A 10,445-nucleotide genomic window follows, 5' to 3' on the forward strand; every position below is an offset into this window, starting at 1 on the left:
TGGATCACCTGAGGTCAGGAGTTTGAGACCAGCCTGGCCAACATGGGAAAACCCTGTCTCTACTAAAAATACAAACATTAGCCAGGCATGGTGGCAGGCGCTTGTAATCCCAGCTACTCGGGAGGCTGAGGCAGGAAAATCGCTTGAACCCAGGAGGCGGAGGTTGCAGTGAGACAAGATTGCATCATTGCACTGCAGCCTGGGCGACACAGTGAGACTCTGACTAAAAAAAAAAAAAAATTGTATTCCTAAATACATCATCTAAAGTTAATCACTGTTTGCTAGTTTCCCTTCTCATAGGCCTCCAAATTGTAGAAATCTGTTCCAAGCAGTGCCGGTTCTAAAAAGATAACAAAGCTCTGCTATTATAGAAGACAAAAGGAAACAGAAGACTGGGAAGAGGCAGGTGGGGGAGACATATCATATACAGTTTCAGGAAGATGCAGAGTCCTTAAGTTGTAAGTATTGTCCAAGACACAACTGCCAGGACCATTTTAGCCTCAGACAATGTTCTGAAGCAAACACAGATGCTCGGGCTACGTGGCCTCCAGAAGGCGGAAATCCTTGAGTTGGCAGCCATCTTGTCTTTTCCAGTCTCCAAGTGACAGAGAAAAAACTCCAAAAGCAACAAAGTGATCCAGTTTTTTTTCCATTTCTGAAGTCTTGCTTCAGGTGGGGAGTTACTGGTTAACAACAACAACAACAACAACAACAACAAAACGCACCTCTTCCCAAATCAAGGCAGATTTTATAAGTGGATACACCTGACTCCAGAAAGTTAACCTTATATAACACCCGGATGACAAGAACAGGTAGGAAACAAATAGGGCCCCAAAGTCTGTTTACTTTCAATAAATATTTATTGGTCACATACATATAAATTTCTCCCTCTGGTGAATTCTTAAGTTTGTTTAAATTAACCTAATTTAATTGTCATCACCAGTTCACAGACCCCTCCACCTACCAGGCACCTGGCTAATGTCTGTTTCTAATTTTCCATTTGTTATTTCTTAATTTAAGAATCATTTAAAATTTTTCAATTATTTTTGAATAAAATATAAAACCACAAAAGTGTGTGTGTGTGTGTGTGTACACACCAAAAAAAAAAAGGAGAAAGAAAAACAAGTAGGTCATTGTAGACTAATGGGGAACCTTGATCCTTTAAATCACCAGAGGTTTTATGGGAATTTGCCAAATAGGTTCACTTGCCAATCTCATTATGTATAAGACCCGTAGGATGTTGTAATAATGTATTTTTGGAAAACAACAACAAAGCTGAACTTACAATTCAGAGAAGAAAGAAAAGAGAGCGAGATTAACTTCAGAATGACTGAAGTTTATTGGTTATCCAATCTCGTAGCCTGCATGACAATCTACCTTTTCTGAAGAAAATGACCTACACATCAAATACAAAATATTGTATTCAATAAAATGGCTATTGTTACAGAATGAAGATCTTGGCCTCTTTGAAGGCAGGGGCCAGGAAGCTTTTAGAAATGGAGAAGTTGATGTGTGGGAAAGAGGGAGGGTCCAGCAGGGGTGCTGGGGGGAGGCAGGTGAGGGAAGCTGAAGATTTGTAATGTAGAAATGCATGGTGAGAAGCTCAAGTGGTCTCAATATGCTCTGAAAAAAAAAGTATGCATGTGTATATATTTTTATAAATAGATGAATGCGTGCATGCATGCACTCTGCTACCATTTATTGACAACTTCTTTTCAGCGAGTGCTCACCGGTACAAAACCATGCTGGTTGTCTACCGCTAAGGCCCGTTTCTCTTGGTAGGTACCTGGGCCTTCTTAAGAGTTATTACATATTTGGAATATCACCCATGTATGTTGCTATACATTTTGTTAGGCACATTCATTCATCCATTGGCCAGACTTTGCTCAAATGCAGGAGAAGCCTATAGGCTTTAGATATGATGGTCTGGCTTTTGTCATATGCTGTAGTTTGAATTTAGGCTTCAATGGTATATATGAAATGCAAGGATCTACCTGTTACCTGGCTGCATGTTTTAAAACTTCCCTTGGAATGTCCCAGGCCATATCCTGATTAACACAGGCACTTAGGGAAGCCCAGCCTCTAAATATCTGGTGACTCTTTTCTGTGAATGGGAACTTGACTGTTCACATAGGGGCTACACCTAGCTTGCCCAGTGAGAATGTCAAGCATGACCTAGAGCAGGGATCAGTGAACTACAACCCACAGACAAATCTGGAGTGCTGCTGGCTTTCTAAAAACACAGCCATAGTGACATAGAGCTCCTCTCACTTGCTCATGTATAGTCCGTGGCTGCATGCCAGCTGCCCGTGTGGAGTTAGTAGTTACAACAGAGGTCACATGGCCTGCAAAACAGAAAATAGTTACATCTGGTCTTTTACAGAAAAAGTTTGCCAATCCCTGCTCTAGAGCAAAAGAATGTGTGTAGGGCCCAGGCTGCAGCTGTGTGCCTTCCTGGGACACACAGAGAAATCCTCTCCTTTCCCCAGCCTTGGGGAATACACTGTTCCCCAAGAAGAGTGACTATTAGAACACCCTCCCATCTTGTCACCATCAACACAGGCTGTGCCCTCCTGGAGCCCTCTTCTTTCTCGCAGGGACCCCTCCAGTTCTCTTCTTGCTGGATCTCAGAAAGAATAGGAGAACCAATGAAAACACGTTGCTTTTCATACTCTGATTCTGAATCTTTGTGTAAAGATCTACTCCCTAAGATAGAAAGTGCTCTAAGATCCACTCCTGAATTTAGAAAATTAGTCTTAATAAAATGAATACCCAGGAAAATAGTCTAATGATAATCTGTGAAAATAAAACTGCAGTGCTTCAGCTGATTTCTCCAGAAACTCTGTTTAAATCTGTTTAACTTTTCTTCCTGCATCTAAGAAAAATTGCAATTGAAAAATTAGGCCAGGCATGGTGGCTCATACCTGTAATCTCAGCACTTTGGGAGGCCCAGGCAGGTGGATCACTTGAGCCCAGGAGTTCAAGACCAGCCTGGGCAATACAGTGAAACTCTATCTCTATAAAAAATTTAAAAATTAGCCAGGAGTGGTGGCATGCACCTGTCATCCCAGCTGTTTTGGAGGTTGAGGTGGGAGGATTGCTTGAGCCCAGGAGGTCGAGGCTGCAGTGAGCTATGATCTGTGTCACTGCACTGAAGCCTGGGCAACAGAGCAAGACCCTGTACCAAACATAAAAAAAAATTAAATTGACCATGTGATTTTAGAATTCAGGGTCTCAAGTTCTATTGAACAAACAAAAGGCAAGATCAGAAATAAATGGTTTAGACCCGAAAAGCCAATTTAAAAGAATTTATAAGAAAAACTGAAGACCACTGGGAAGTTTTAAAATCACAGGTCAAGGGAGACAAGGCAGTGTCCCATGAGGGATAGAACAGTAATGCACATCGTCACCTGCCAGCAGAGGCCCAAGTTCCTCCTGGTGAGGATGGGCAGTTCCAAGGCTCCTCTGCAATTCACAGGACTGTCTCCCCATTTTCCTGTTAACTGCTCAAGATCCATGAGCCCATTTTTAGAATGGACAATTTCTCTAGTGTTTTTGAAGTCAGGCAAAAACATAAATCAAAGCCACTACAGTTTACTCATTGCATTATGAAGGAAAAAAAAAAGAATATGAACTAGAACAAAATTTGGTAGTCTGTTATGAAACTTAATTTGTGGGGAGGATTAGAAGAGGTTGGGAAAGAAGTATTTATCATGTCTAGTGAGGTATGTGGTAGAAAACAGAACAAATGTGGCAGCCATTTTAAGCACAATCAATTTTCTGTGCGTCTATTTTGCAACACCTTAAGTCTAGAACTGCACACTGTATACTTTTTCTTAATGAGAAATATTGTTTATTTTTAACAGGAAAAACAGTTTAATGGTGTTTGTTATCTAATATTTTTATTTTTTTCTGACTGAAAATGAATAAAGCACTCATTTTATTAACATATAGAATTTACAAAGTATAACCTCTCTCCCCTCTTCATCCCCGTTGCATGAATGATCTAACAGAGCCTTTAGCAAGTAATCTCGGATACTCCCATACTGATAAAAGAGTCTGAGTAGCATATTTTCCATTTACACTGTAAACCATCTAGTATCCTTTTTGACTACCTTTAGCCTTCACGGGTCCCTTTGAATGAATGACAAATCTAAATCAAGTCCTCAGCATACTAGAAGCCAATATACATCTATTACTGATGAACACAGAGAATAACCAACAATCTTTTAAATGTCACTGCCAAGAAACACTTTATAATTCGCATTATGACTTTACATATGTATGAAGGTGGAGGAAAAAGGGTGAATAGGGAAAGACATTCAAACAGTTTCCTGAAAATCAATTGTAATTCTTTAGTTCTCTTCCAATTAGAGCATAACCTTAGAGCCCTAAATTTAACTCTCTTCTTCCACCCTCTCTCTGTCCACCTCAAAGCTGTCCATTCCCTTTGGCTGTAGGAAGACAGAATGCAGAAGAAGAAAAAATAAACATGAAACAAAATAGAGGTATATATAAGAGGAGCATCCGTGGCCTGAATCCTTAAAACAACAGGTCAGAGAATTATTAGAGGAGCAATGTTCCTCATCTGTCCTAATTTTGAGCATAAAAAGACCTTACGTATTGTTACATACCAAGGCCTTCTGTAGTCAATTACGGCCCACTGGTGATGGACCTTACACTTTTATAGCATTTTAGGGTTCCATATTTATTGTGTCTCGTAAGTGTGTTAACTATGAAGAAATAGAAGCTGTAGATGTCAAATCACTTGCCCCAGTCATGACTTAAAGTAAAATAGTCTTTTGGGAAGAAATGCGGAAAACTTTTGGACCTAATACAATCAGTATAAAAGCCACAACAAATCATGCAGAATAAGACGTTGTTTCTTTCAAGGTTTTCATTATGTCTTGCTTAGTGTTTGAAATACAGTTCGAATGAGGTAAATGTAAGCATCAGACTGGAAGTAGCTTTAGGGAACGTATTTCATTTGTAAGTGGGGTGGAAACCGGCTGGATGAGAGCCATTGCTAAGGGGAACAGCAACATTCGTATGTCTAATGAGTTAACCTAAGAACCTATAGTTCTGAGGAAAAAAGGGATTGGAGCAATTTATGTAGACGCAGTGGAACAATTCGATCAGCCGACAGGAGGGAGAACTACAGAGTCCCACCGAGGTCACGATTGCCATTATGTTATTTTCCCCGATTTCTTGCTCAGCCAGAACTCTAAAACGAAGGAGGGGCACTTGCTGCTGTGAACCCTTGCTTCCCCTTGCACTGTAGCAGTCCATAGGGAGTGTTCTGGAATGCTGTGGGAGCGCTTTCTGATTGCTGCAAGGGCTAGCATTTAATTGGCAGGGCCAGGAATGCTAGCAGTCCTAAAACGCATGGACAGGCCTGCATAAGAAAGAACTGCCCTGTGTCATGTAGGACTTTCAAATCCCTGATGGACACTCACCACAGGAGAAAAACCTGCTTATAACTATCAGAGCTTAATGCAGTTTTAGACATAGCTATCCAATGTATTTTTTTGCTCAGTTTTACTAAACATTTATTGAAAAAAATTTATTGAACATAACTGATGAACAATAAACTGCACATGTATTAAATGTACAACCTGATGAGTTTTGGGTTTTTTGTTGAGACGGAAGTCTCGCTCTTTAGCCCAGGCCTGACTGCAGTGGCGCTATCTTGGCTCACTGCAAGCTCCGCTGCCCGGGTTCACGCCATTCTCCTGCCTCAGCCTCCCAAGTAGCTGGGCTACAGGCGCCCGCCACAGCACCCGGCTAATTTTTTATATTTTTAGTAGAGACGGGGTTTCACCTGTTAGCCAGGATGGTCTCGATCTCCTGACCTCATGATCCGCCCGCCTTGGCCTCCCAAGGTGCTGGTATTACAGGTGTGAGCCACCATGCCCGGCCAACCTGATGAGTTTTGACGTTTGTATGCACATATGAAACCATCATGACAGTCGAGGACACATACACCTCTATCAGTTACAAAAGTCTTCTCACGTGCATTTGTAATTCCATCCCTTCCTCTACATCCATCTCCAGGTAACCATGATTTGTTTTCTGAATCTACAAATTTATTTGCTCTTTAGGCCAGGCACAGTGGTTCACATCTGTAATCCCAGCACTTTGGGAAGCCGAGGCAGGCAGATCACCTGAGGTCAGGAGTTCGAGACCAGCCTGGCCAACATGGTGCAACCTTGTCTCTACTAAAAATACAAAAACTAGCTGGGTATGGTGGTGGGTGCCTGTAATCTCAGCTACTCGGGAGGCTGAGGCAGGAGAATCCAGCCTGGGTGACAGAGTGAGACTCTGTCTCAAAATAAATAAATAAATAACAAAAGAAAAAAACCTGGCACTTTATAGAATTCTAAATAAGTGGAATCATACAATAAGTACTCATAAAATATGTTTTTATACATGGGACTTTACAGCAATACAACCATAGTGTAATTTGAGGGAAACACTATACGTTGTTTTGTTCAAATACCATTCTGGAAATTCAAGTCATCTGCAGCACCCCAAGCAATACAGCTCAGTAGACCCCTCTCCATTTGCAGCATGCATGGTAATTCTGCACATCAGACCAACCAAGTGACTCCTTCAATGTGTGCAGTCAGTTTTAGTCATGTCCCAATGTTTACATATTTAAATACTTATTATATAAAATATACTTTCCTTTTACTTTTTCCTTAATGTGATGGTTAATTCTGAGTGTCAGCTTAATTGGATTGAAGGATATAAATGTTGATCCTGGGTGTGTCTGTGAGGTGTTGTCAAAAGAGATTAATATTTGAGTAAGTGGGGTGGGGGAGGCAGATCCACCCTTAATCTGGTGGGCACCATCTAACCAGCTGCCAGTGAATATAAAGCAGGCAGAGGAACATGGAAAGGAGAGACTGGCCTAGCCTCCCAGCCTGCGTCTTTCTCCTGTGCTGGATTTTTCCTGCCCTCGAACATCAGACTCCAAGTTCTTCAGTGTTGAGACTCAGCCTGGCTCTCCTTGCTCTTCAAGCTTGCAGACAGTCTATTGTGGGACCTTGTAATAGTGTAAGGTAATACTTTATAAACTCCCCATTTTATATCTGTATCTATACATATATGTATATATCTATATCTATATCTTTATATATCTATATCTCCTATTAGTTCTGTCCCTCTAGAGAACCCTAATACACTTCATATTATAGTTGGGGCATTATATTAATTTCTAAAATTTTGTGCACAAGTAGATTATATTATCTATAAACTTCATTATGGGATAACAAAAGGGGACAATGTGTCTGATCGTGCTAAGTAACGGATCTACAGACCATTCATTCTTTCCTTCTTTCTTTTCTGGAAAATCTCACACTCCAGGCTTCCGTGACAACACTATCTCCCTGTTTCCCTGATCACTCTTTCTTAGTCTGTTTCCCTGGCTCCTCTTGTACCCAACCCTGGGAAGTGGCAGCATTCCTCCGTTTCATCCTCTACCCCTCTGTTCTTATCAACTTCTCTCTCCCACGAATTTCTAAGACATTTACTAACAATTATTTGCCAAACTGCTCTCAAATCTAGGTAGGTGGACTCCCCACCCCTCTTGTTGATTCCATAGCACATTTTCACTTGTCCACTCTGTTCTACTTGGATTTTCTCCCAGTGCAGTATGTCAAAGGCAGCACGTCCCAAACAGAACTCCTTATCTTTTCTGCAAAATCTGCTCTCCCTGTATCTTCTGTGTTTCTTGTTTGGTGATAATACCATTTACTGAGTCTGGCAAATTAGAAAACGGGAATATTTTTCACTAATTCATCATTTTTTATTCTCCTAGGGCAAGTGTCCACCAAATCCAACAAAACTATCTTATATCCTGAATATGTCTAAACTCTAAAGCACAAGTTTTGTACTTTTACTAAAAGTCAATATAGCAACATTAAAGTCTTAATGGTAAGTATGATTTAAATCATTAAGTGTACTTAAGGTATCTAGCCTATGAAAATAATAATTTTAGACAACTTTATGCCCAAAAATGTTACGTACAAAGTTATTTATGAAAACTCGGAAACAACCATTAAAGAAACAATTTGAGGCAAGGTGCAGTGGCCCATGCCTGTAATCCCAGCACTTTGGGAGGCCGAAGCAGGCGGATTGCCTGAGGTCAGGAGTTCGAGACCAACCTGAACAACATGGTGAAACCCCGTCTCTCTTTGTATTTTGTAAAAGTACAAAAAATTAGCCAGGGTTGGTGGTGTGCACTTGTAGTCCCAGCTACTAGGGAGGCTGAGGCATGAGAATCACTTTAACCTGGGAGGAAAAGCTTGCAGTGAGCCAAGATCGTGCCACTGCGCTTCAGCCTGGGTGACAGAGACTCCGTCTCAAAAAAAAAAAAATTGATATTTTAATTTTGCATCTATACAAAAGTAATTTTGAAGCCATCAAAAGTATACTAATAGAGTGTCTTTATTATAAAAAGAAATGATTTTCATAGTGTTAAATTAAAAATCGGGATGTAAAATTTTCCTACGTATGTAAAACCTGCAGGGAAAATGACTGGAATGAATTGTTAGTGGTGGTGATCTCTGGCTAAAAGGAATATAGATTAGTTGTATCTTCCTTTTTTTAAAGACGGAGTCATGCTCTGTTGCCCAGGCTGGAGTGTAATGGCACAATCTCAGCTCACTGCAACCTCCGCCTCCTGTGTTCAAGCAATTCTTCTGCCTCATCCTCCCGAGTAGCTGGGATTACAGGTGTGCGCCGCCATGCCTGGCTAATTATTTTATTTTTTTTAGTAGAGATCAGGATTTGCTGTGTTGGCCAGGCTGGTCTCGAACTCCTGACCACTGCACCCAGCCTGTCTTTTCAAAGCGTAGATCTGTCATGGAGGTAGCCTTCGGCTGGCTCCCTACCATGCAAAGGCTGAGGTGCCAACTCTATGCATGTCATAAAAAGGTCTCACACCTTCTCTCTCAAGTCTTGTTTCTTCAGACTCATCCCCTGCAAATTCATCACCAACACACAGACCTTGCTACCTTCACTGGTACAAGTCATGAACTGTGGCATTTTTACAAGATTGATACCTTTGACAAAAATGTCTTTTACTTCTGCGTTGTCAGGCCAAATAATACATTTATCCTTTAAGACTCAATTCAAATGTCATTACTCCTTTGAAGCCTTTGCTGGTAGAGTTGGGAGCCACTCACACTGTCTTCACAAACACTGTTGTGGATATGCTGTTTCACACTTATCTCTTGTTATAAGACAGAGGTGGTCACAGGAATTATTCTTCCTGGGCAAAATACTGTATCTTGGTCATCTTTGTATCATTTGTCTCTGATACAGTCTGGCACACCATCCTGGCATTGCTATAAAGAAATGCCTGAGGCTGGGTAATTTATTACATAAACAAAAGATGCTTAATTGCTCACAGTTGCACAGGCTGTATAGGAAGCATGATGCTGGCATCTGCTTGGCTTCTGGGGAGGCCTCAGGAAACTTACAATCATGGCAAAAGGCAAAGGGGGAGTTAGCACGTCACCTGGCCGGAGCAGGAGGAAGGGGCTGAGGGAGGTGCTACACACTTTGGAACAACCAGATCTCACGAGAACTCACTCACTATACAGTAACAAGGGTGGGTGGTGCTAAACTGTTCATGAGAACTCCACCTCCACAATCCAATCACCTCCCACCAGGTTCCACCACCAGCACTGCAGATTACAATTCAACATGAGATTTGGGCAGGGACACAGATCCAGACCTTATCAACTACGGACACACAGATGCCTCAAGGCCAGGAGAAACTGAAGCCAACCTGTATTTTCTGACGAGACAAAAGGCAGAATGAACCAGAATACATGGAACAAAGCAGAACTACTCAAATTAGTTAAAGAGGAAATTACAGTTGGAGTAATCCAACTGTCAATCCAACTGTGATGGACAGCAGTTAGATTATTTAAAAAGTTGGAATTAAACTTTTACATTAAGAAGTCTCTTGTACCTGTATATTTAAAATACAGTTGTCTTTGAGAGTTGTGTCTAACACTTTTAATAGAGAATGATAACATTGGTTAAAACTGTGTTTTTGGAAAGTGAAACAGAAAACACCCATGGGGACACCTATGGAAAGCCAACCCACCAGATTAAAATTCAAAGTGCCATTGCTTTGCCTGCACATCACAGCTTTGTAAAGTCTTAATGTCTGTGCCACAGGCATTATGCTATATTATCTTAGAGAAAAACAATCAGAATTTCAGGGGTTGGGGCTCAGACAGAACGCATTTTTTAAACTTCCTTCCACTGTTGAAAACCACCAATCTACATGAAAGATTTCCCCAGTTACAGACTACAGCCCTGAAAAAAAAAGAGTCTTAAAAACCATTCTTATTGATGATCTCTACCTAAAACATGAAAGCAAATGATATATTATTGGTATAAAGGAAAAGTAAATAATAAGAATG

The 10,445-nt window shown here is 40.9% G+C and overlaps 1 protein-coding gene across 6 annotated transcripts in view; it reads right to left on the reverse strand.

The window, feature by feature from the left end:
• Positions 1-10,445, reverse strand: part of ARHGAP28 (Rho GTPase activating protein 28) — a 240,190-nt gene that overhangs the window by 117,596 nt on the left and 112,149 nt on the right. The window lies entirely within an intron of this gene.

This window comes from Papio anubis, chromosome 19 (assembly GCF_008728515.1).
Source record: "Papio anubis isolate 15944 chromosome 19, Panubis1.0, whole genome shotgun sequence".
In the NCBI taxonomy this organism is placed as follows: Eukaryota; Metazoa; Chordata; class Mammalia; order Primates; family Cercopithecidae; genus Papio; species Papio anubis.